This window comes from Lagenorhynchus albirostris, chromosome 16 (assembly GCF_949774975.1).
Source record: "Lagenorhynchus albirostris chromosome 16, mLagAlb1.1, whole genome shotgun sequence".
Lineage (NCBI taxonomy): Eukaryota > Metazoa > Chordata > Mammalia > Artiodactyla > Delphinidae > Lagenorhynchus > Lagenorhynchus albirostris.
The window spans coordinates 32763780-32789888 of NC_083110.1; the positions used below are offsets into that span (position 1 = coordinate 32763780).

Here is a 26109-nt window from a genome sequence, read left to right on the forward strand (position 1 = left end):
GCAGGGAGCAGTGGCTTAGTGGGTCCTGTCCTTTGAGGGCTGTGCTGTACAGGGTGCAGGGCTTACAGAGATCTGAGTTCTGAGTTCTAGTCCTGGCCCTGCCACTCACTGGCTGTGACCTGGGGCATATCTCTCATCCTTATTTTGTCCTTTGTAAAATGGGGTTAAGGACACTTCACAGGTAGCGGAGGAGCTGATCACAGACTGGTGAATGAACTCAGCTGAGGTTATATACCTGTTCAAAAGTAAAACTGCCTTAGGAGGCTCTAATATCACGTGTCATTGCTTCACAAGATGAGTTGGGAAATCATAATTAGGCAGCAGCCGAAAATAACTTGAAGAAGTGCTGTCATCCATTTCTCATAGGTAAATTTTGATGAGTTTAATTAAATGAGTGGGATCTCTTTCTTTTTTGCTTACCTCTAATCTCTTCTTCTCTCTGTCTTTCCGTCTGTCTCATATCGGAGTAGGTATGTTCCCCAAATTTCAGACCTGAATTATTGTGTTTTGTTTTTTTTTTCATATATTCTCTCCTTACGTACCTCTAATATTAGTGACACTTGCAGATTTGCTTTTCCAGTCCTGGCCCACCTCTTAGGCCATAGCCTGCATCTCCAGATAATGACTTCCTTTCTGCCCTCTTTCGCTCACTCTATGTAGCTCGCATATTGCCAGTAGAACTTGATTCTGTGAATTTGTAAAATAGGGGAAACGACATAGTCAAGAAATTCAAGACACTGTCTTTGAAGTACTGAGAACTTGGGAAGAAGTAGGCCTTGGCCAGGCAAGGAGTTTCAAGAAGAAGATATTTGGAATTCGAAGTGGCAGAGATTTCTGAGAGATCAGATGTGACAGTGAAGAAAAGCAAGGGGTCAGGGAGGCCTCCTGGGTTTCTGGCTTGGGAACTGGGTGGGTGGTGGTAAGGCCCACCGAGATAGGGCACACTGGAGACAATCCAAGGTTTGGGGAAATGGGACTGGGGGCGGGGGGCAGCATCAGCTCTGAATTTTCATCTGGCTTTCAGACAAGTGGAGTTTGAAGTGACTTTGAGGTATCTGCGTGAAGATGCCAACTAGAGAGTTAGGTCTGGAGCACAGGGGAGAGGTCTTCACTGACAATATGAACGGTCTCTTTCAAATTGGTGACAGTTTCAGCCAGAGGCATGAGTGCAAATGCTCAAAGAGAAAGACTATAGAGCCAGAAGAGAGAGAGCCTAGGACTCAACACGGAGCCTTGGAACTTTAACAGTAAAAGGGGAGTTTAGGAGAATGATTTGATCAGTGGAACATAAAAGTTGGCTCCATAGTGCCCGGTGATCATTAGGGTGGTCATATCGTTTATTGTCCAAACTGGAAAATGTTTAAGAATGAAAGGGTGCTAACCAGATAGAATACCAAGGCAACACATATAAACTGGGACTCTGGGCTGCAAATCAGGGATAGAAGGTAGTTGGATTTATTCAGATTGGAATTATGACAGATATACATGCCAGGAGAACAGGGAGAGAAAATAATTTAGAGTATTGAATTAATCAGAAAATGCCGTCTCATCTACATGCTTGCCTATCAACTCTTCCTACATTACTGCTCCCTAAACTTTCCACGCCGGATCTTTTTTTCATTTTGCCACTTTCCTGCTCAGAAAAATTTCAGTGGCTCTCAGTTATCTAGGATAAAGTTCAGAATTCTTAGCTTGGAATTTGAAAACCTTCTTGTTCCATGTGGCCAGTCTTCCTCGTCTGTCACTTACTCATTCATTCTCCTGTAGAATTATACTTGCCTTTTCAATGATACCTAAATATGCCTTAAACATTACAATCTCTAGGCTTTTAATAAGTGGTAGAATACAATCCCCTTCATGACCTTAGCAATGAATGGTCCTTCAGATGAGGCATACCACTCATTTGAATCTATTAAAAGGCTGGCTCATCAGGAAGTCTCCTCATATCTGCCAACCTTTAGAGCACCAGTTCTGAGGGAAATGTATTTATGGAAGGTGCCAATTCTGTTCTTGATGGAAAGACTCAAATCTCTCAGATGAAGGCCAGTTTTTTCCACAGTGAGTTCTGCATTCTATATGTGATGTACAATAGTTCACTTGTAAACAGGCAAGTGAAAAGAGAAGTTCATCTTTTGTTTACATGCCTGGGCAAGTCTAATTCAGTGGCAAAACTCTATGAATCCATAATTTCATTCCCTTGAAAGCTTCTGGAACTCCGCATTCAATTGTGCTGGCAAGACTTTTAGAGTGAAAGAAAAAAACATGTTGGAATTAAAGAGGTGTATTATCATTCAACAGTATCATCAAAATATCTTTATTTTGCTCAAATCAATAGCAAAAATCTTTAGACAGTCTGTATGCATTTTAAAAATGATTGTGATAACAAAATTGAATTTGTCTCTTTATTTGGAGGATGAGTAATTGTAGCATATAACGTACCACTTTGATAGAAAATTAAAGCATCCATTTGGATTGCTTTATAGAAAACCAAACTGTTTTTTCTCCTGCTAAGGATGTTTGCATTTCTTGCTGCTCTAAAGGTGACAGGCATCAGAGGACCCCTTGGAGCTGTGTCCCTGGACCAAAGAAGAGGATGAAAATCCTTTTCTTTGCCATTTCCATCTGTTGTTCCCTAGTACAAGCCCCTGAATTTTGATTTTGTCCTTGAACAATGTTTCTTTTGTAGTTTTGAAATGCTTTTAGGGAGAGTTAATATACTTCTTGACCTCTATGTCATCCTGGGGCAGAGGGAGCTTCGATCAGGCGTCTTTGTTTTCTTAGGTCTCCCAACTCTTCCAATTTGTGCAGTGTTTGTGCTTGAGAAGATCTCAAGCCAATGTCTCTTTTAATCTTTTTTTAAAAAAATCTTCCCTTTACTCCTTCATAATCATTTTCACTTGAGCTTGCATGTAGACATTGAGAGTTTCCTTTTGGTTTCTTCAGAGTAGGTTTGAGACTCTGCACTTTTTGTGACTGATAGATACCTTTACAGGCAATAAGATCTTCTATTCAAAAGTGAAGAGACATGAAAATGAACCTCTTCTGTCTCTTTCTCAGCCTTTTCTTCCCCCATGGATCATTTTCTTCCTCTTATTATTTTCCTCCCTGAATATCTTTTCATAGAGTTGAACATTGCTTAAATTATAGAACAACAGTGGAAACACCCAGCCTTCTTGTCTAAGAGATCACTCCTGCTTCATGATGCACATGGCATTAGCACAGCCAGGACCACGGACTCTGGTGCCTATCGCACTTTGAGAAGTTCCTTTCATCAGACGAATGTTGAAGAGATGAAGATATTACTTCAGAACACAGCACCATCCTGTATTTTCCTGGACACCGGGCTATTCCCAGTTCTTAAGTAATTGCTTTCTCAAGAAATTTCCTTTCACTTCTTAAAGTCCGATGTACATATATAAAATGAGGTACTTACAAACATGCCATTCATTTACTCACTCTCCAAGATGGACAGAAATGGAAATTTGGGAATTGTAGTAGGATGACCTGGGTTCAAATCTTGATATTCTTGTTTTTGTGATTCTGGCTGGGTTGTATAGAACTCCTTGAACTTTACTGTCATCATCTACAAAAGTAGGATAACGTTCCTTTATAGGAACACTGCAGGGATTGGAAGAGATGATAGTTGTGCTGCTTTACACATAGGAGATGCTCAGTAAGTGTTAGATCTTTTCTTCCTGGGACCCACCCTCATTTCCACTCTCCACCTTCATCTGGACAGGTGTGCTGTCATAGGCAGAACTTTGTGACCAAAGCCTATCATAAAACTAGCATATTCTTCATGAAAATGACATTTCATAGCAGGTGGTATATTGCATTTGATGCTAAGGTAAATAACCGTTTAAATTATGTACATATACATTTTTTTTCTGTTTTAGGGGAAACAGAAATGTTGGAATTTTATAATAACTTGGAAATGAGACTCTACTATCAAAATAAAGAGAACAAAATAATATAATAGCTAACACATAGCACTTTTTATGTGTCAGTCACTATTTTAATCTTTTACATAGTAGCGCGTTTAATTCTTGTCATGACTGACTACATAATTTCTAGGACCCAGTACAAAATAAAAGTTCAGAGCCCTTGTTCAAAAATGATTAAGAGTATTTTATGAAGTTCAGGGCCCTTCAAAGCACAGAACCATGTATAACTGCATAGGTCACATACTCCAATCATCACATCAAGCCCTTGAGATAAAAACTATCTTTTCATTGTAGATAATGAAGTTGAGATACAGAGGGAAAAGTTAATTTACTAAAGATTATGGAGACAGGAAGTGGTGAAGCTGGATCCACTGAGGTAATCTGTGTCCAGAGACTGTGTCCTTATCTACTTTAGAAACAACAAAAAAAAAGTTTTTCATTGATGTAATGACATTCAGCTTCAAAATCATTTTAGCTACATTATTTTATGCAGTAATCTCTATGAAAGTCTCTACTTTGACATTGTCATATAATATACTATATTTATCTACATAATTATCAGTGCCCTGGTTCGTACACGTTGAGAAAGAGCTAATGGAAAGTATTATCCATGTAGCTAACAACACCAAAACTTATATGCAACTTACCAAGTACCAAACAGGGCTGTTCTAAGCACCTTATATATGTTAACATCCTATGCATTTCCGTAACATTCTATGAAGTTGGTGCTAGTATGGCTATCGTATTTTAGATGAGGAAGTTGGAAGATACACGTTTTGAGCAAAGCCACATGCCTAACAACTTTTGAGGCTGGAATTTTAACCCAGGTAGACTGGTGCCAGAGGCTGGATCTTAAATACCACCCTCTGCTCCTCTCTTGACTATGAGAGGCATCAGGTATGTCATCCTTTTAATCTTATCCACTGCTGAATTATGACTGGCAGATTGCCTGACACACTAGATAACCAAAACAGTATTTGATGAAGTAATGAATAGATTGAATATTTTTAAAATTAAAATTTTATTTATTCAAGTAATACCAGAAGGCATGCTCCTTGTAAAATGCTAAAAACTATTCTAAGAAAAGCAAAAACTTCCTCCCCCAATCCTAAACTCCTTCCCAGACCACCCTTTTCTTCCTCTGTCATAATTTGAAACTTCAGTCTCTGGACTTATTTAGTAAAGACCAAGATATTCAGTGGTGTTCAGTGTTTATGAACTGCCATTGATCACGGTGTGAACTGACAAAGCTGATGTTTGCTCTGAGTATTCAAGGGAGCGCAGTAGGATTGTGTATACGATGGGGCTTTATTCAGAGCCATTTCTTTGACTAGAAATGCATTAAAAAATGCCCTGGTTTCACGAGGCAGCATCAGGTGAATTGAAAGTGCAGTATTACACAAATAATTACAAGCGGCTTCGATTTCCGTTACCATCCAATCCCTGACGGAAAGCTCCTTACCCAGGGGTGTTAGTCACATGACCACGGTGGCTGCTGGAGTTTAAGCTTTAAGCTGTTGTAGGCAAGAGTTTAAAGTCCGGGCAATGGGGTGAGTTTCTTTCTTTCCAAATTGTTCATGCTGTGTTCTCTGTAGCCTTGCAGCTCAGCCTTTAGACAAGATATTACCAGACTGTGTATTTCAAAGAAGACTGTAAGATTGAAATATAATTGGGGAATTATTCTTAGTTGGTAAGTTTTTCTTGTGATAAGAGATGATGTGGGCAGAAAACTGCCTTTTGGGTGGCGTTACAGTACAATAATTAAGAGCATGGGTTTTGTAGCCAAGTTGCCTGGTTTGAAACCTCTCACTGCCACTTACTGACTGAACAACTGACTGATGCTAGGCAATATACTAGACTCTCTGAGACTCATTCTCCTCCTTGTAAACTGGAGATTATAATAGCGTCTATGCCGTAGGATTGCGGTAATATGAATATGATGCCATCAATGTGAAATACCTGGTGTGCTGAAAGTCTCAGTAAATATTAGCTATCAAAAGCATTTTATAAGCTAAATAAAATTCAAATAGATAGGAAGAGCAATTTCAGAATCAGAGGAAATCTTTTGCACTTCAGTCTAGTTGGAAATCTTAGGCCAGTGTTTTTTGGCCGAGAGCTGTTGAGAAACTCATTTGGGACTCGTGGAATACCTGTGCTCTATTACCCTTTTCTAGGACATAATAGTGTCCAGCAATCGACAAATGACATGTTTATCTTTCGTCAATAAAAGTGACATTCTAAAAGGAAGGAGCTACTCTTTGGTATCCTTGCTATTTAATCATATGTTCATGAGTGAACTGACTTAGTAACATTAACTGGACGTATCTCGGGTAGATATTCTCCTCCATGGCTGAGAGAGTGCTTAGAATACTTCCTGGCCCACGGTAGGTACAGAATAAATATTGGGTGATTTACAATCCATTCTTCCCAATGCTTGCATCTCCTATAATATACCAGTGCTTGTTAGGCTCCTCACAATAGGATACTAAGCCCCTTTATTTCTCTCTCCCGAGTACCCAGCACAGGCTATGGCATGACCTCCGTTCTCAGTGACCGCTTGCTGAATAGGGTACTGGGAAAGAGAAGGAGGGGTCTCAAAGATACTGATAGCTTTCAAGAGTGATGAGAGCCATAAATTCAGAAGAAAACTTGGAGAATAAAAGATTCAGAAAGGTGACTCGAGTAGGAGGAGGGAAACAGAAAACTTTGAAGTACGCTTCTCTTTGAAGCACCATGTCCTCTCACCATTAATGGGTTATCAGCTACCCCTGGATTCCAACCTAAGCCTGGCTCTGTCCTCACAGTCCTTGTCACATGCCTTTTTGGAGCTTCCATGTTTGTGAACATCATATACTGTTCACTTAGGTAGAAGATATCTGGTAGGTCGATAGATAGATAGAGAATGATTTTATATTTATCTAGTGATGCGAAGTCTTGAAGTTTAGAGTCAGCCTGATTTAGGGTAAATTAGTATCATTTGTACATACTAGTTGAGTGATATTGTACAATTTAGCAGAAATAACCCCTTTACGGACGAGGACTGCTAATTAGTTGATTCATTGTTTGTTCGGGTTTTTTTAAATTATGTGAAGCAGAAAAAAAAATCCTGAAAATTCATATCTCTCTTAAATATGTTAGTTTGAAACATGTAAATTTAGTTGTCAGTCTTTTGAGGTAGATCTAAGGCCTTTCTTGAGTATTGACCTGCTGATTGAATTTCTTGCAAAAATCACTGTATATCTATATAAACTGTACGCATAATATAATCTATACACATAAACTATAATTTCCAGTTTCAGTTTCTTTATATAGGACAAGAACTAAAAATCTTTGTGAAGCGTGCTATGGGAAGAACGTGACAGGTGTTCAACACACTCCCCCTCCCAAATAGTTAGTTCTGTGAAGGTACAGACCATGTTTTAATTTTATTTCTCCCTTCCTCCATCCTTCTCTTCCCCATTTCTCTTTTTTTTTCACCTTGATCACAATGCCTACTAGAGAACTTTGTATATAGTAGCTTCATGAGATAGAAGAATTAAATTAATAATGGATAAAAAATTCCCTACTATAACATTCAATGAAAATGTCCTTTTCATTATTGTTGTCATTATATTTATTATTTTGTTTTTAATTTTTTGTTTTTATTATTATTATTATGTTGCTACAGATGCAAAGTAAACTGGTGTCTTTAAACTAATATTAGAAAAATTGCTTGAGAAGGCTTAGATGAGGAGATTTTCAGCAAAGTTCAATGAATGGAAGAAATATAACTAGTTGATCCAACCTAGACTTCTTCATATCCATAGAGTGATTAAAAAACCACTCTAAATTGGTTTAAGTTTTCTGGCCCATTCTATTGAAGTATGTGTTCTCATATGTAGTTTTTGCAAGTAATTGTGTTTTTGTGGCGAAATTGTTATGCTCTCAGAAAAGAATGAGGTGCAGTTATTTTAGTGCATGACTGTTAAGGGATTGAGCTAGAAAACCAACTTGCTTGCTTGCCTTATTTCATTTTATTTATTTATTTTTATTTTTTCTTAAACTAAGCACAGGCAAATAGATATTGAGGAAAATGCTAGTTATGGCCAAGAGCCCAGAGGTACAACTTGTCTGCATACTATCAAATTGAGTTCACCTCTTTGCAAACAGGATGCTTCCTGCAAAATTGCTTCTGTGTATACATTTAGAGTGTCCCTGTGTTCATTGTTTTAAGTATTGGGTTAGAGATCTCACCAAGCAATAAAGTAACATTAGCTTCCCATAGATGTGTAATCCTATTATATTTAGATATAAGAATATATTTTAATGAGTACAGATACAGAGATTAAAGCAGAAGAATTGAGGAAGCAGCCTGTTCCCTCAGGGATAATGGGTAACGTAGTCATTCTCTTGAAAAAAAGCAGGTAAATTAGAAGTCTTTATTGCATCAGAGTGGATGAAATTCACATTTTCATTTCTACCAAAAGGGATGGCCGCATGATTCCAAACTAAGTCAATTTAACATGTCTTTTTACATCATCACCAATTTTTGAAAAATGTTTAAAATTGAACCAAGAGGCAGATATATATAATGCTAGTTAATGCTTTAGGGGATATATCTTTAAATAGAAATCTCTCTTTCACTGCCATTAAAAACCAAATTTCAAGTTGAGCTCTAGAAGTAAGCCAGTAATTATCATTAATGGAGCAGAGGAAACTGCAAATTTTGGTCAATATTACTGCTCTTCATTCCTCTCCCTTTGATAATTAACTCCCATTATGTATGATGCTCTCTAAGCCAAAGAAAAGGTTAGTAAAAGTCTTGACTATATTCCAGGTACATCTTCTAAGTAACTGATGGAGAAAGACACTGTGGTCTTGATAAAAGTTCTAAAAGAACTTGAGAAGACAGAAGACATTCCATAGAGGAGGTGGGATCAAATCTGTGTCTTGCACTAGAGAGAGGAAGGAGATGACATGAGGAAAAAAACAGTGTAGCAAAGGTACAGGAAATTGTTCCAGAAACAATTTGACTAAATTGGAATTGTCGGAAGTGTCAAGGAAATAGAATTGGGTAGATTCTTTAGGACCTTGAGTGCCATAATAAGGAATCAGACTTCAGAACATTCACAGTGTTTTTCAATAGGTGTGTGACTTGATGGCAGTGGGTTTGGGAAAATGAAGATGAGAAGGGGAAGGAAGACCTCCTAAGAAATTAGAAGGCCTTCATTTTGCATATTGAAAGATAAATGAGCAGAAGAATATGAAAAATGAATGGACAAGACTATAGATGACTGGATAGGTAGAGAGGCCCCCCAACCCTTAACCACAGTCTCATCTAGCAAGAGCCCAGCTATTTTCCCTCTGCATCATCTCTGCTTCTCAGTGGCTCCTGCAATTTTAAAGCAAGAAGAAATAATAAAATAATGATGAAGCAGATGTGCTGTGTAAGTGCACCCTGGGGTGAATAAATTATAGAAAGTACACTGTAGTACGATAGAAGGAAAGGAAATTACTGAGAGAAAATGGCCTTGTGTTTCTTATTGAGTTCAAACTCAGTTCTTCTTTAATTCAAAGAAAATAGGTACTCTTGGTCTGGTGGCCTGAAGAGGACCTCAGGAACTTGTAGTACAGAGATGCCAAAGGGACAGGGGGAAAAAAATGACCTCATTGTCAAGTCACCATTCCCTCTAAAGGTCAGCTCTCTACTTCTTGCCCCTGAATACTCTCTCTCCAGTATCGTACCCTGGCCACAAGAATATTTCTGCTACTTCTCCTGTTTAAAAATCTTTGATGACCCTTCCCCATGTCCTACAGTTGAATTCTGTTTCCCTTCCATGGCACACAGGATTCTCCAGCACCTGCAGACCTCTCCTGCCCTGTAGCTGAGTCTTGTTCAACTGAGAGACTTGCTGCTTTCAAAAGGACCACGCGCATGTCCTTTCTTCTGCACATCGTCCTTCCCCTTATCATCCTGTGGTCACCCTTGACCAGATACTAGTGCAAACATCTTCCCAGGAAGCCTTCTTTGATCCTGTCCTCTCTCAGACCCATTATACCACCCTAGCTCATGTTTATGATGTGATTGCTATCTCGTGGGTATTGTTCAAAGTATTTAACAAATATCTTACTTTGCCTTACTTGGCTGACAGCCCTCCTTTGTAATGCTACCTTGTGTTGAATGTATCTCTGTCAGTGTCCAAATGTGCTTGTACATGAGCCTGTGCAGGTCTAGGAGACCTAGACCTGTGCAAACCAGGAGAGTTCTGAAGGCAGGCACTTCTAGCTACATCTGGAAAATAGAAATGATCACAACTATAATAACAACCCATATTTATTAATACTAACTTTGTGTTAGGCATGGTCCTATCAGACTTATGTTTCACCTATGCTTCATGACAATTTTCTGAGACAGGTACTACTATTATCTCCAACTATATGTAACACGGGATAGTGATGGTGACTACCACATAGGATCAAGTGAAAATTAAATAAGAATTAAACTTGTAAACCATTTAGCTTGAGCACGTGAGACATTTCCAGAACTTTTTGCTACTATTATTCATACAAGAGAGGTCAGTAATATGTATATTTGACTCAGTGCAGTCAGCTCAGGATCTGAAATTCTTGTCTTTGAATCCTAAGGGCCTTTCTTTTTTTTTTTATTTTTTATTTTTTTTGGCGGTACGTGGGCTTTCACCGCTGTGACCTCTTCCGCTGCGGAGCACAGGCTTCGGACGCGCAGGCCCAGCCTCCATGGCTCACGGGCCCAGCCGCTCCGCCGCATGTGGGATCTTCCCGGACCGGGGCATGAACCCGTGTCCCCTGCATCGACAGGCGGACTCTCAACCACTGCGCCACCAGGGAAGCCCAGGGCCTTTCATTTTGATGTATTTTCTTTTTATTGCTTTTCCACACAATAAGATGCCCTTTAAACTTGGTTTAGCAAAATCCCTAAAATCTGATCAATGTATATATGTCCTGGATGTATGAAAGAAGTAAGTATTTTGATTCCTAAGAGAACAATAAGTGAACCTGGCTGGGAGATGTAAATGTCAGTGACGAACGGGTGATGGGGCATAAAGCATATTCTTGGATTCCTAGAGAACCAAGCACTCAGGTCCTGATGGCTTCATGTTAAAGAGACGCAGGTAGAATCAATTTAGCATTCCTGCTGACAAGCTTCCATTCTCAGTAAGTAAGCCATCATGCCCTCTGGAGCTGCCATCTTAGGTCAATCGAGGCATTTGGCCTCATTAACCACTTTGGATTCATCTTAAGACTTTCTTATTTATAGTCTTCCTAAGGCTTAATGGGCTTCAAAATGTACTTGGCCCTGGTTCACATTGAGTCTTACCAAGCTGTATGCTTTTACTCAGCGGGCAGCCATTTGACTGTCAGCTTTTATATTTTCCTGTGCAAGGCAAAGAAAGCCTTGCAGCTGCTCCTAGTTGCCCAATTAACATTTCCATGTCACTGTATTCCTGCTTGTAGTTATTCTTTATGTCGTCTTTGTTTCCTCGATCATTGTAATAATTCTGACTTAGCTCTTCTCTATGCTTCAAGCGTATCAGATTTAAGTTTTTTGTCATATAAATCTGATCTTTCAGTGGATTCTGTGATTTTTTTGTCAGAAGTAGAAATTAAACTAAATCTTGCAGCGTGCTCATGGTTTGGAAAGATAGAAGGAAGGGTGCTGCAGTGCAGGGGAGTTTTGAGAGCAAAGATAAGAAGACAGGAATCCGGTTGGGTTGTGTGGATGTGTGTAGATATATGTGGATAGAGGGCGCACCAATGGATTAAGAGAGTGATATCAAGGGCAGGGTTGAGAGAATGAGATATACATTAGAATAAGCCGATCTGCACACCTTTAACTCAACCCCCCTCCCCAGCCATCCAGCAGACAGTCCCATCCCCAGATATGATCTTTGTTATTCCTGTACTCTGGACCTTTCAGTGAGTCTCCAGTGCCATCCGCTAAATTTCATATTATTTCTCCTGCCATTTTCAACTTGGAAGGGCCCAGCACAAGTGATTTTTCTAAACGAATCATCAGTTATTCCTCTCGCACCATGCATCTCACATTTTAGCCCCCCTAACAACATGTGAATCATGGAACTCACCATGTATTCTTATCCCCACATCACCACCTGTGCATTCTCCCCCTCTGATCTTCCACCTCTTGAGGGCACTTATGGACTCCTATGCAGTATTTAACATACAGATAAAATATAACTCATGGTCTGTATCTTTCTCGGGCATAATTGTTCACTCCTCCACATGTGCGTCCAGTGTCCTTGACCATACCTGTATTACAGCACTTACCACAGCCTAATCTACGTATGCACTTATACGTCTAACCTGCCACCTAGGCTTGAGCTCAGTGAAGTTTTTATTCATCCATGTTCCCCTTAAAGTTTCTCATGGTGCCTGGCAGGTAGTAGGTGCTCAGTCAACATCTGTTCAAGTGCTTTGAGTGGAGAATCACTGCAATTTTCTACTCTAGGAAATGTTGAGAATTGGTGGTATAATCAGACTGGTTATTGTTTAATTAATGTTTTCTACTGGAGACTTTTCTTTAATCAGTCTTCAAGGTTTTGCTGGTTAACAAATACTTTTGAAGATCCTTAGGGCCAAAATTATTTATAGAAAATCACTCCTGTGGTTGTTGGTCATTCACTTAGAAAGGATTTACTGAATGCTTCCAATTAATGAGCTAATTTCAGTTTCCTGAATCACAATAATATTTATTTCCCAAGAAATAAACAACTTTCTGCATATAAATTAGAGTTTTATTAAGTAGCAAGTTTATAAATCAATGATGTAGAATGGCATTCAGCTAGAACTAATCCATAAGTCTTTTTTAGTGAGAAATGAAAACGTAGCTTCAATAATTTTAGATATAATTTCCATACACTTTTTTGTTGGTGGATATTATAGATTGATTTCTGCTGCCGATAGACATTGAAGTTGTTTAAGCGTATAAAAGCCCCGATGTAATTTTCTACAGATAGAAATAGCCCACTAAATACAACATTCTCATTTGTGTGTCTGAATCCCTACTCTTTTAAAACCCTCTCCATTCTCCCTTCAGCAGAGAGAATGTTTATGATTGTTAAGAAGGAATCCAACCTGATTTGATAAAATACTTTATTTTTGAAAATAAAGAAAACACTAGATGGCACCTTATAAAATTATTACTCAAAACTGGTCAAATGTTAGCACTTTCATATGATTCATCCTACTATTGACAGTTCGATTCTTTAGGAGGAAAAGTATTAATCCTAAAATCTTCAGGTAATTGCAAATGATATCTGAGAAAGAACTAGAATGTGAATGTTGCCATACTGAGTATATAATGTATGTTCGTAACAACAATTGCAATCTGGCAAAACAAGGGATCATTCTTCTGCACTTTGAACACCAAGGCAGAATAAATTTAGGGTGTTTTCCATCCATCAGTTACTGCATGTTACTCTGATCCTATTTGGAATGAAGAAACTCAACTACCATTAGAACTACTATTAGTGTTGACTGTGACAGTCCACCAGATGCTCAGAACTGATAATCCAAACCTCAGGTGAGCACCTGTAGTAGTAGGCTAGGTTACGCTTCAGTAACAAAAAAGCCCTCACAGTCATAGCAGCCTAACACAATTCACATTTAAGTTATGCTTATACTGTTGGTGTGGGTTGAGTGACACTCCAGGGCAGATTTTGGAAGAGAAGAATATTGGAGGGTCTATGCAGGTTTTCATTGCTTCAAGTGGAAATGACACATGTCACTTCCAGTTACATTTCATTGGCCAGAACTATCTTCTGACTTAATTACAAGGGAAAAGGGAAATACAATGAGTGGAGAAAAAAGAAGAAAAGCAGATATGGGTGAGCACTAGATATCTCTACCAGAGATTTTAAGACTATGGTAGACTTTGTACATTTTACTTAACATTTCTTCATTCTTGCTTGCCACCATTTTCCCATGATACATCGCTAACTGGGGCAAACAAAGATGAAAGTCTGAAACCCAAAGGTTGCCCTTTCCCAAAACTATTTCAGAAGACCAAGAATCTTCCCGATACTTCTTACCCCAAGAGGCATAAGTCCACATGGCAGGATTTTTCCCCATTAGTTGTCGTCATTTTCATAATCCAATTCTGCACACATAAGGAGAATGAGCTACAGTGTCAGAGAGAAAGCTTCAGCTGTACAGTAGTAATTAGTAATTCAGCTGATGGGCTGTTGGCTCTGATCCTAACTGTTGCTTTATGACATTGTCTCCATTCAAATACTTGAAGAAATTTTCTTTACTCTTTATATTTAGTAACATATTTTTAAAAATATATTTTAGAAATGACGTGTGTGTGTTATACAAATGACACATGCATTTTTCTTCAGTCTTTATATTAACAGGTTTTTAAAAATATATTTTAGAAATTATGTGTGTGTGCATATACAAATGACACATGCAGTTTCCATACTAGTATACTGAATCACTGTGCCTTATTATATATAGCTTTCCACGAATATTTTTCCTCTGTGCTACTTCAATTTTTTGATCTTATATATCATGCTGAAATTTACATTTTAGTGCATTTTCCCCTTTCTTCTTTATTTATTAGTTTCTTAAGTTAAAATATCAGAAATAAAATTACTTAACAGTATTTGAATGGGTTAGTAATTCAACTGATGGGCTCTTGGCTCTGATCCTAACTGTTGCTTTATGACATTGTCTCCATTCAAATACTATTTTCTTGTTCAAAAATTAGATATTACGTTTATTTGGTTTTCTGTAGCATCTCCTTCTCCCCTGCATACACACTTGTGATGAGTTCCAGATTGAAATCCTAGCTGCTGACAACCTGCTAGATCTCACTGTAAATGTAGGCTCTGTCTAGAGTGATAGGGCCAAGACTCATATTTCAGGATATTAAGAGCAGGCAAGAAACAAAAATGGAAACAGAACAGAATCTCAATAAATCTCAGGTTTTTCTGTTTGTTTTTGTGGATGACAATGATCTCTCCACTTGCTTCTTCTCTCTCTAATACCTATATTAAAATACGAACCCTCTTAAGAAAAGAGGATGAAACTTATGATGCTCTCATACTCGGGGTCAAGCACTGCTCCAGGCCTAGTACATATACTGTCCTATTTAATTCTCACACAATCCTATAAAAGAAGTGCTACGTTCCTCTTCTATTGATGAAGAGACAAAGTCCAGAGGTGTCAAATAAGTTGCAAAGACAAACCATTATGTGATAGAGCAGGGATTCCAATCTTGACACATTATTGCATCTACTCTTTCCTGTGCACTATAATGCCTCCCCTAAAATAAAATGTATCCAGTACGTTACATTTCCTAAACCACGTACACTTATCCTAATAAGGAAGGATAAATGACAATGGTTACTTCTGTTTTAAAAGATGAGAAAACTGGATTGTAGAGAATGTGTATGGCTTGTTTATCATCTCTTGGTAGAAAGAAGACCTAGGACCAGACCTAGTTTAGCATTTTAAAAATTATACCATGATGTTTAGAACTAAGAGGGAAAAAAAAAAATATATATATATATATATACACATATATATTTATAGTACTTTGTGTGCCTATGAGGCAGAGATAGTTCCCTTACTGTAATACTAATGGTCGTGAAAGTGGGTCAGCAGAGGGTAAGAACACACGGTGGGAAACAGCATCTAGTCAGCAAACACGTTTGTTGCTCTGACGTCACTAAAAGTGTTGCTGTCCCACAGGTTGATGCCTGTGAGTCCTGGTTGTTCACAATTAATTATTGACCTATTTGATCTTCCTTACTAATTTGTAATTAATCACATTCTACTTTGTCACATTTTTTTTTCCTCCTGACTACCCCATGCATAAAATCCCGCTAGAGTACTTCTTTTTACACTTTCCCTAACGTAAATAACGTGGTACATGTTGTCAAGCCAATGGGATATTGTCAAGTATGAAATATTTTACAACTAGGAATTCTATTTTTTAACCAAATTTCCAGACTCAAAAAATGAAAAAGTCTTTTATTTAATGAGTGTTTGTTGATGGTCATTTCATTTGTTTTGAAAAAGGAGCACAGGATTCATTATGCATTTCCAATTTTCCAACAACACTAGATAGGAATATTTCTGTTTTGAGTATTCTATAATTGTTCCAACCTGGGGAGTGCTGGCGCGGGAGCCAGCCTGTCCTAGTTCACATCCGGGTTCCATCTTTTACCAGCTATGTGATCATGAGGAAGTTACCAAATCACTCTGTGCTTCAGTTTTCTTACTATAAAATGCAGATAATCCCAATTTTATAAGGTTATGGTTAGGTATAAATAAAGGAATATAGGTAAAGAATTTTTCATAATTCTGGCAGATGGTAGCTGCTTACTAAAAGTTAATTTTTCTTGTTGCCATGTTTTACTTTAAAGATATATGTTTTCTTGGGCTTCCCTGGTGGCGCAGTGGTTGAAAGTCCGCCTGCCGATGCAGGGGACATGGGTTCGTGCCCCGGTCCGGGAAGATCCCACATGCCGCGGAGCTGCTGGGCCCGTGAGCCACGGCCGCCGAGCCTGCGTGTCCGAAGCCTGTGCTCCGGAACGGGAGAGGCCACAACAGTGAGAGGCCCGTGTACCGCAAAAAAAAAAAAAAAAAAAACCTGACAAAAATAACCAAAATTATTTCCAATAGGGACATATACAGAAAATATATGGTACATTGATAGGATTTTAAAGCAGCCATTTAACCACTGTCATCTCAAATAATAACTTCATGAAATAGGAACATTTTATAATATTTAGGAAACACAATTTATACAAGTGTATATATACTTTAATCCCATTAAACGAAACATATATTTACATTGGATATACACCAAAATATTATCATTGATTATGTTTAAGTGGTAGGAGTGTGAATGACTTTATTACTTACTTATACTTCCTGTATTTTCCAAATTTCCTGCATCAAGTTGATATTATTTTATAAGGATAATGTGTATGTATGTATTTTAAATATATATTTAAGATGGTTCTATAACCTGACCTCATCCATAATTATTTAGTATCTTACCCAATTTTTAACTGTTGAGTAATTTTATTTCTGATATTTTAACTTAAAACAATAAATAAAGAAGAAAGGGAAAAATGCACTAAAATGTAAATTTCAGCATGATGTATAAGACCAAAAACTTGATACAGCATGGAGGAAAAATATTTGTGGAAAGCCTAAATATAATAAGGCACAGTGATTCATGGTACTAGTATGGAAACTGCATGTGTCATTTGTATATACACACACACATAATTTCTAAAATATAGTTTTAAAAATCTGGTACTAAATATAAAGACTGAAGAAGATTTCTGTAAGTTTTAATAGTAATTACTTCTGAAGAATAAATTTTCCCATTTTTCTTTCTATTATTCTTCATTTTCCAAATTTTAAAATATGATGCTTACTTTTTTATAGTAAGAAAGATAAAGATACCCCATTAAATACATACAGTGTTTGAGAAATATTTTTTTAAATTCCCCCAAGTAGATGTTTTCTGATCCTTCCTGAATCATGTGGCCGCCATGTTATTTTATTTAGGAAATGACAACTCCACTTGTATCATTTTGAAGTGCTGAATTGTGCAATACTCACGGGGGGAAGCTCTCCCTTAAAGCCTTTACCTGCAAGCTTCCTCCAGAGCCTTTTTGAGTCAGCACCTCCATCTGTGGTCCAGGATGAGAAACTATGTACTAAATCACCTTGACAGTTGTCTGTTTGCATTATATCATCAGCTCCTACCTTGGGTGCTGACACCACACCCCTCACATCCATTATTTGCCTCTCCAAAGTGCAGGCATTCTCAGACAGAACAGAGAATCACTTTTCTTTGCTAAAAAAGATATACCAATGTTAGAGATATCTTCCCCGAATTTCCATGCAAGATTATTATTATTTTTTAAACAGGGTTAGGGCTCCCAAGAATTAAGACCAGGCTGTGCTCTTTTGTGTAATCGGACTTTTTGATGCAAAGTATTTCCCCCAGAGACCATCATGGTGGCAAAATTCTCCATTATGCAAAGAGGGGTCATTGACAAGTTCATAATCAGAATATACCTGTATGTATCTAAAATATATGCCTAAGATTGTCATATCATTTGACCTTGTAATTCATAATTATTTAGAATGAATTAAGCTGAAAGGAAATTATTTGAGGTGAGTTAGGAAACAGGATGAGGGTCGGGAATAAACCCAGAAGGGACGAAGCACATAGGAAAACGTCGTTTGGGAAAAAATAAACTCTTTTACTGATTCCCATATTCCCTAGATCTAGCCATGCTCAGGCTAAAGAAATGCCTTTTTCTAAATATTTGATCAGCATTTTCTAAGGCTCTCTTAGCAACAGGCATGATGTGTAGTGCTAGCAGCCAGGAGAGTGCCGGACACATGCCACTTTTTGGGAACTCTCAGTCAAGGGGGGAAAACAATGCCAAGAACCAAGCAAACAGCCTGGAGCTTTGAGAGGGTGTTCAGAAGAATGTGTACAACTTTGCCTGGGCAAGAGAATACTCACAAGCAGAGAGACTTGGCTTTGTCTTAGTGAATTTTACCATTTTTTATTACCACTGATGCCGCATATTTGTCCAGTATGATTGCTGACACACTGCAAATTAAATGGATTACTTAAAGGTCATTACCTATGATTAATCTATGATGAACTTCCTTTCACTGTATCTTTACATACCTTAGGTGCTTCTATCAATACGTCTTATTCTACTTGTTTGTTTACGTGTGTTTTCCTCTTCTAAGCCGAAAACTTCAAAGGCTGTGGTCTAATTATCAGGTGCTGATGCATAGCAAGTACTCAGTAAATGTGAATTAAATGAGTAAACAAACTATTCCATAGTTTGAATTTCATGTAACTCTCCTTTTTAAGGAACATCCAGTAAACGCAGATGTTTATAATGAGCAAATTTATTTTCTGTTGAATTCAGTTGACATAAAATAACAGCACTAACACAATTTTAATATGATCAAAATTATTGGATGATGAAGTAGGAGAAAGTGTTAGGGAAGTCCAGAAAACTAACTACTGAAGGGAACCAGAGTGGGAGAGGCTGTCAGATTGAAGAAAAGATGTATTAAAAAATGATAGAGATGTTGAGTTCCCAAGTTGATCTGGTTCTCATCGAGAAAATCCAGGCAGCTAGCCATCTTGATGTGACCCCCAAGAGTTCATTCCTGGGATCTCTCTCTTCGAAGAGAAGATCATGCATATTTATATTCCACTACCAGAGCTAAGGGGTATAGACAAATGCCACACCCAATTTTATGTCACTATATCGTCCAAAATAGTCAAACACTGGATGAATAAATTATCCTGTTACCAACCAACTACAGAATTTATGGGAACGCCAACAGCAAGTAGAATATTGTCATTTCAACATGACTTTAATGACTCTTAAATTGGTTTATCAGCATCACTATGTGAGAAGAGGTGGGGAGCAGAGAAAAGAGGACCCTTAGTAGTTGTAGGGGAGGGGATGAGAAGCAAAAGGGGACTTGAGACCTGATTTCAGAAAGTCATTAGTTGCATCGCTGTGTAATTAGCCTGAGTTCCAGGGAACCATCAGTATCTGCCTTTCTGGATAAATGTGCAGTTTTGTGAGGCTGTGACAGCCTGGCACTGAGTGGGCTGTAGGTGAAGTATGACTGCCCTGCCTTATGAAAGGCAGAGGACTGGCAAGGAAAATCCATCTGACATTGGGAGCAGCCAAATTAATCAAGAACAACCAGTTTTTCAGCTCTACAGAACTGTACTTCAGTAGCTATTGTTTTAAATACCTTCAAGTAACCTCTTGTATTTTTCCCACTTCCTACTTATAGCATGTAAATAAGGAGAATCCAAAAGTATTTAAATTCACAGCACAACTGAACTTTTCCATTTTTTTCTCCTTCCTTTTTCCCCCCTTGGGAAACATTGCCTTACGCACCATTTGCACAATACCAGGATAAAATCAGCTCCACAAATATGAATTGCTGGTTTGAGCATAAAAAACAAAAAAAAATAACTTGATGTTATTGTAAGACTGATTATTTGAGAAGGGGTGCTTAAGGAGGCACAAGAGTGTATGTATATTGCATCTGAGAATATAATAGGGAAAAAGTTTACTCTGTAACATAGGCCTTAAAAATCCAAAAAAATTACAATTGCAAAAAAAAAATAAGTGCAAAAATATGGGAGGAAACAGCATTTTCACTTATCTGCATAAGTTCTATTCTACATAATATTTTTGTGAAGACATAGTAGAATGATTAAGAAAATGTGTTTTGAGCATCAGACAGACTCAAGTTCAAGTCCTAGCTCCACCTCATTCTTGTTCTGTCCCCAAGCAAACCTAAACCACTCAAAGTCTGTCACTTCATATGTAAAATAGGGAAAATAAATAAATAATCATATAAATGTCTAACTCTTAGGGTGGTTGTGAGGAACAAATGAGGATGAACAAATATTACCTGGCTCATAGTAAGCATGCAATGTGTTAGCTATTAGTACTGCTTATAACAGCGCTCAAAAATTGCTACAAATTCCACAATATTCCTGAAACCCATTTGACAGGAAGATCTGTACTCTTTTTACTATGCCACAGTTGCATTGCATACTGCTTAAATTTTAAAACTAATGTGTTGGACTCATAGACATTTTTGTCTAGGGGTGACTCACAAGAACTTTTGACCATATAACCTTTGTAACATCTTGTCTTACCAAGAGAAAGTGGGTTTGCAATTCACAGAAAGATAGACAAGGTGAAAAGGCAGAGGGCTATGTACCAGATGAAGGAACAAGATAAAACCCCAGAAAAACAACTAAATGGAGTGGAGATAGGCAACCTTCCAGAAAAAGAATTCAGAATAATGATAGTGAAGATGATCCAGGACCTCGGAAAAGAATGGAGGCAAAGATCGAGAAGATGCAAGAAGTGTTTAACAAAGACCTAGAAGAATTAAAGAACAAACAAACAGAGATGAACAATACAATAACTGAAATGAAAAATGCACTAGAAGGAATCAGTAGCAGAATAATGGAGGCATAAGAACGGATAAGTGACTTAGAAGACAAAATGGTGGAATTCACTGCTGCAGAACAGAGTAAAGAAAAAAGAATGAAAAGAAATGAAGACAGCCTGAGAGACCTCTGGCACAACATTAAACACAACAACATTCGCATTATAGGTGTCCCAGAAGGAGGAGAGAGAGAGAAAGAACCCGAGAAAATACTTGAAGAGATTGTAGTCGAAAACTTCCCTAACATGGGAAAGGAAATAGCCACCCAAGTTCAGGAAGCGCAGAGAGTCCCATACAGGATAAACCCAAGGAGAAACACACTGAGACACATAGTAATCAAATTGGCAAAAATAAAAGACAAAAATTATTAAAAGCAGCAAGGGAAAAACAATAAATAATATACAAAGGAACTCCCATAAGATTAACAGCTGATTTCTCAGCAGAAACTCTACAAACCAGAAGGGATGATATACTTAAAGTGATGAAAGGAAAGAACCTACAACCAAGATTACTCTACCCGGCAAGAATCACATTCAGATTTGATGGAGAAATCAAAAGCTTTACAGACAAGCAAAAACTAAGAGAATTCAGCACCACCAAACCAGCTCTACAACTAATGCTAAAGGAACTTTTCTAAGTGGGAAAGACAAGAGAAGAAAAGGACCTACAAAAACAAACCCAAAACAACTAAGAAAATGGTAGTAGGAACATATGTATTGATAATTACCTAAAACGTGAATGGATTAAATGCTCCAACCAAAAGACACAGGCTTGCTGAATGGATACAAAAACAAGACCCATATATATGCTGTCTACAAGAGACCCACTTCAGACCTAGGGACACATACAGACTGAAAGTGAGGGTATGGAAAGCAAAAGAAAGCTGGAGTAGCAATACTCATATCAGATAAAATAGACCTTAAAATAAAGAATGTTACAAGAGACAAGAAAGGACACTACATAATGATCAAGGGATCAATCCAAGAAGAAGATATAACAATTATAAATATATATGCACCCAACATAGGAGCACCTCAATACATAAGGCAACTGCTAACAGGTATAAAAGAGTAAATCGACAGTAACACAATAATAGTGGGGGACTTTATCACCTCTTAACACCTATCGACGGATAATCCAAGCAGAAAATTAATAAGGAAACACAAGCTTTAAATGACACAATAGACCAGTTAGATTTAATTGATATTTATAGGACATTCCATCCAAAAACAGCAGATTACACGTTCTTCTCAAGTGCACATAGAACATTCTCCAGGATAGATCACATCTTGGGTCACAAATCAAGCCTCAGTAAATTTAAGAAAATTGAAATCATCAAGCATCTTTTCTGACCACAGTGCTATGAGATTAGAAATCAATTACAGGGGGAAAAAACGTAAAAAACACAAACACATGGAGGCTAAAGACTACGGTACTAAATAACCAAGAGATCACTGAAGAAATCAAAGAGGAAATCAAAAAATACCTAGAGACAAATGACAATGAAAACACGACGATCCAAAACCTATGGGATGCAGCAAAAGCAGTTCTAAGAGGGAAGATTATAGCTATACAAGCCTACCTCAAGAAGCAAGAAGAATCTCAAATAAACCATCTAACCATCAACACCTAAAGGAACTAGAGAAGAAGAACAAACCCAAAGTTAGTAGAAGGAAAGAAATGATAAAGATCAGAGCAGAAATACATGAAATAGAAACAAAGAAAACAATAGCAAAGATCAGTAAAACTAAAAGCTGGTTCTTTGAAAAGATAAACAAAATTGATAAACCATTAGCCAGACTCATCAAGAAAAAGAGGGTGAGGACTCAAACCAATAAAATTGGAAATGAAAAAGGAGAAGTTACAACAGACACTGCAGAAATTCAAAGGATCATGAGAGATTACTACAATCAACTATATGCCAATAAAATGGACAACTTGGAAGAAATGGACGAATTCTTAGAAATACACAACCTTCCAAGACTGAACCAGGAAGAAATAGAAAATATGAACTGACAAATCATAAGCACTGAAATTGAAACTGTGATGAAAAATCTTCCAACAAACAAAAGTCCAGGACCAGGTGACTTCACAGATGAATTCTATCAAACATTTAGAGAAGAGCTAACACCCATCCTTCTCAAACTCTTCCAAAAAATTGCAGAGGAAGGAACACTCCCAAACTCATTCTGTGAGGCCATCACCCTGAAACCAAAACCAGACAAAGATAATACAAAAAAAGAAAATTACAGACCAATATCACTGATGAATATAGATGCAAAAATCCTCAACAAAATACTAGCAAACAGAATCCAACAACACATTAAAAGGATCATATACCATGATGAAGTGGGATTTATCCCAGGGATGCAAGGATTCCTTAATATACACAGATCAATCAATGTGATACACCATATTAACAAACTGAAGGAGAAAAACCATATGATCATCTCAATAGATGCAGAAAAAGCTTTTGACAAAATTCAACACCCATTTATTATAAAAACTCTCCAAGGGTGTGGAGAAAAGGGAACCCTCTTGTACTGTTGGTGGGAATGTAAACTGATACAGCCACTATGGAGAACAGTATGGAGGTTCCTTAAAAAACTACAAATAGAACTACCATATGACCCAGCAATCCCACTACTGGGCATATACCCTGAGAAAACCATCATTCAAAAAGACTCATGTACCAAAATGTTCACTGCAGCTCTATTTACAATAGCCAGGTCATGGAAGCAACCTAAGTGTCCAGCATCAGATGAATGGATAAAGAAGATGTGACACATATATACAATGGACTATTACTCAGCCATAAAAATAAACGAAAATGAGTTATTTGTAGTGAGGTGGATGGACCTAGAGTCTGTCATACAGAGTGAAGTAAGTCAGAAAGAGAAAGACAAATACCGTATGCTAACACATATATATGGAATCTAAGAAAAAATAATGTCATGAAGAACCTAGGGGTAAAACGGGAATAAAGACACAGACCTACTAGAGAGTGGACTTGAGGCTATGGGGAGGGGGAAGGGTAAGCTGTGCCAAAGTAAGAGAGTGGCATGGACAAATATACACTACCAAACGTAAAATAGATAGCTAGTGGGAAGCAGCCGCATAGCACAGGGAGATCAGCTTGTGCTTTGTGACCTCCTAGAGGGGTGGATAGGGAGGGTGGGAGGGAGGGAGATGCAAGAGGGAAGAGATATGGGAACATATGTATATGTATAACTGATTCACTTTGTTATAAAGCAGAAACTAACACACCATTGTAAAGCAATTATACTCCAATAAAGATGTTAAAAAAAAAAAACCTCTCCAAATAGTGGGCATAGAGGGAATGGATACAAAACAAATGGATATTATGTTGAGATATCCTCCCTCAACATAATAAAGGCCACATATGACAAACCCACAGCAAACATCATTCTCAGTGGTGAAAACTGAAAGCATTTCCTGTAAGGTCAGTAACAATACAAGGATGTCCACTCTCACCACTATTATTCAATGTAGTTTTTGAAGTCCTAGCCACGGCAATCAGAGAAGAAAAAGAAATAAAAGGAATACAAATTGGAAAAGAAGAAGTAAAACTGTCACCATTTGCAGGTGACATGATACTATACACAGAGAATCCTAAAGATGCCACCAGAAAACTACTAGAGCTAATCAGTAAATTTAGTAAAGTTGCAGGATACAAAATTAATGCACAGAAATCTCTTGAATTCCTATACACTAATGATGAAAAATCTAAAAGAGAAATTAAGGAAACATTCCCCTTATCCATTGCAACAAAAAGAATAAAATACCTAGGAATAAACCTATCTAAGGAGACAAAAGACCTGTATGCAGAAAACTATACGAAACTGATGAAAGAAATTAAAGATGATACCAACAGATGGAGAGATATACCATGTTCTTGGATTGGAAGAACCAATATTGTGAAAATGACTATACTACCCAAAGCAATCTACAGATTCAGTGCAATCCCTATCAAATTACCAATGGCATATTTTACAGAACTAGAACAAAAAATCTTAAAATTTGTATGGAGACACAAAAGACCCCGAATAGCCAAAGCAGTCTTGAGGGAAAAAAGTGGAGCTGGAGGAATCATAGAGTGTCATAGAGTGAAGTAAGTCCGAAGGAGAAAAACAAATATCGTATATTAACGCATATACGTGTAACCTAGACAAATGGTACAGGTGAACTGGTTTGCAGGGCAGAAATAGAGACACAGATGTAGAGAACAAATGTATGGACACCAACTGGGGAAAGCTTCGGGGCGTGGGGGTGGGGGTGTGATGAATTGGGAGACTGGGATTGACACGTATACACTGATGTGTATAAAACAATGACTAATATGTACCTGCTGTATAAAAAACTAAAATTCACAAAAAAAAAGAAAAGTGGGTTTGCCAAGGGCAAATCAAGTTGCCTGAAATATGACTGTACTATGGATATCTACACAAGGGAAATAGAAAAAGCTGCATACTAAGATCCTGAAATGTCATTAAGATAAGCTTGTATTGAATTTGAAGTGATTGTCTAGTCCAGGCAAGTCCCTACTGTGTACTCACTTAATGTGTTTGGAAGGAAGGAAGGAAGCAAACATAGGTAGGTGGGCAAATACCATCAAGAAATGAAGTGTTAATTGTAACACCCCAGGACCTTCTTGCTCAACTTGTTTCAAGGTTCTTCTCAGTCTAGCTGCAGCCAAAGATCATCTTTATCCCCCCACTTTTGCCCAAATTTGTAGCTGCATCCTTGCTTCATTGTCAAGCTAGAAGTAAGACACTGACCCTCCCTCCTAACTGGTTGGACAATTCTTTTTTTTTTTACTTGAAAATTTGCTCTGTATCTAATACTTAGCTAGGGAATTGCAACCACCTCTAGTGGTCCTAAGCAAATGCCCCACTCCCTGAAATAGAGGGAGTTGCTCTTTTCACTTATATTATCTGTTTGTGTTTAATGCTTTATATGTGCCTTCTTCTTAGTCCCTGGCCCTAATAAGAAGGCAATTTTCGTGTCTTATTCTTCTCCAGCACAAAATACTGTACAAATAAGTATAGGCTGACTTTTTTTTTTAACATTTATGCATTTTTGTATGGTGTATGTGTGTGTGTATTGTGTA

General features: G+C 37.7%; 1 protein-coding gene across 8 annotated transcripts in view; it reads left to right on the plus strand.

The window, feature by feature from the left end:
- The window catches only part of NRG3 (neuregulin 3), a 1050833-nt gene that overhangs the window by 749012 nt on the left and 275712 nt on the right, over positions 1–26109 (plus strand). The window lies entirely within an intron of this gene.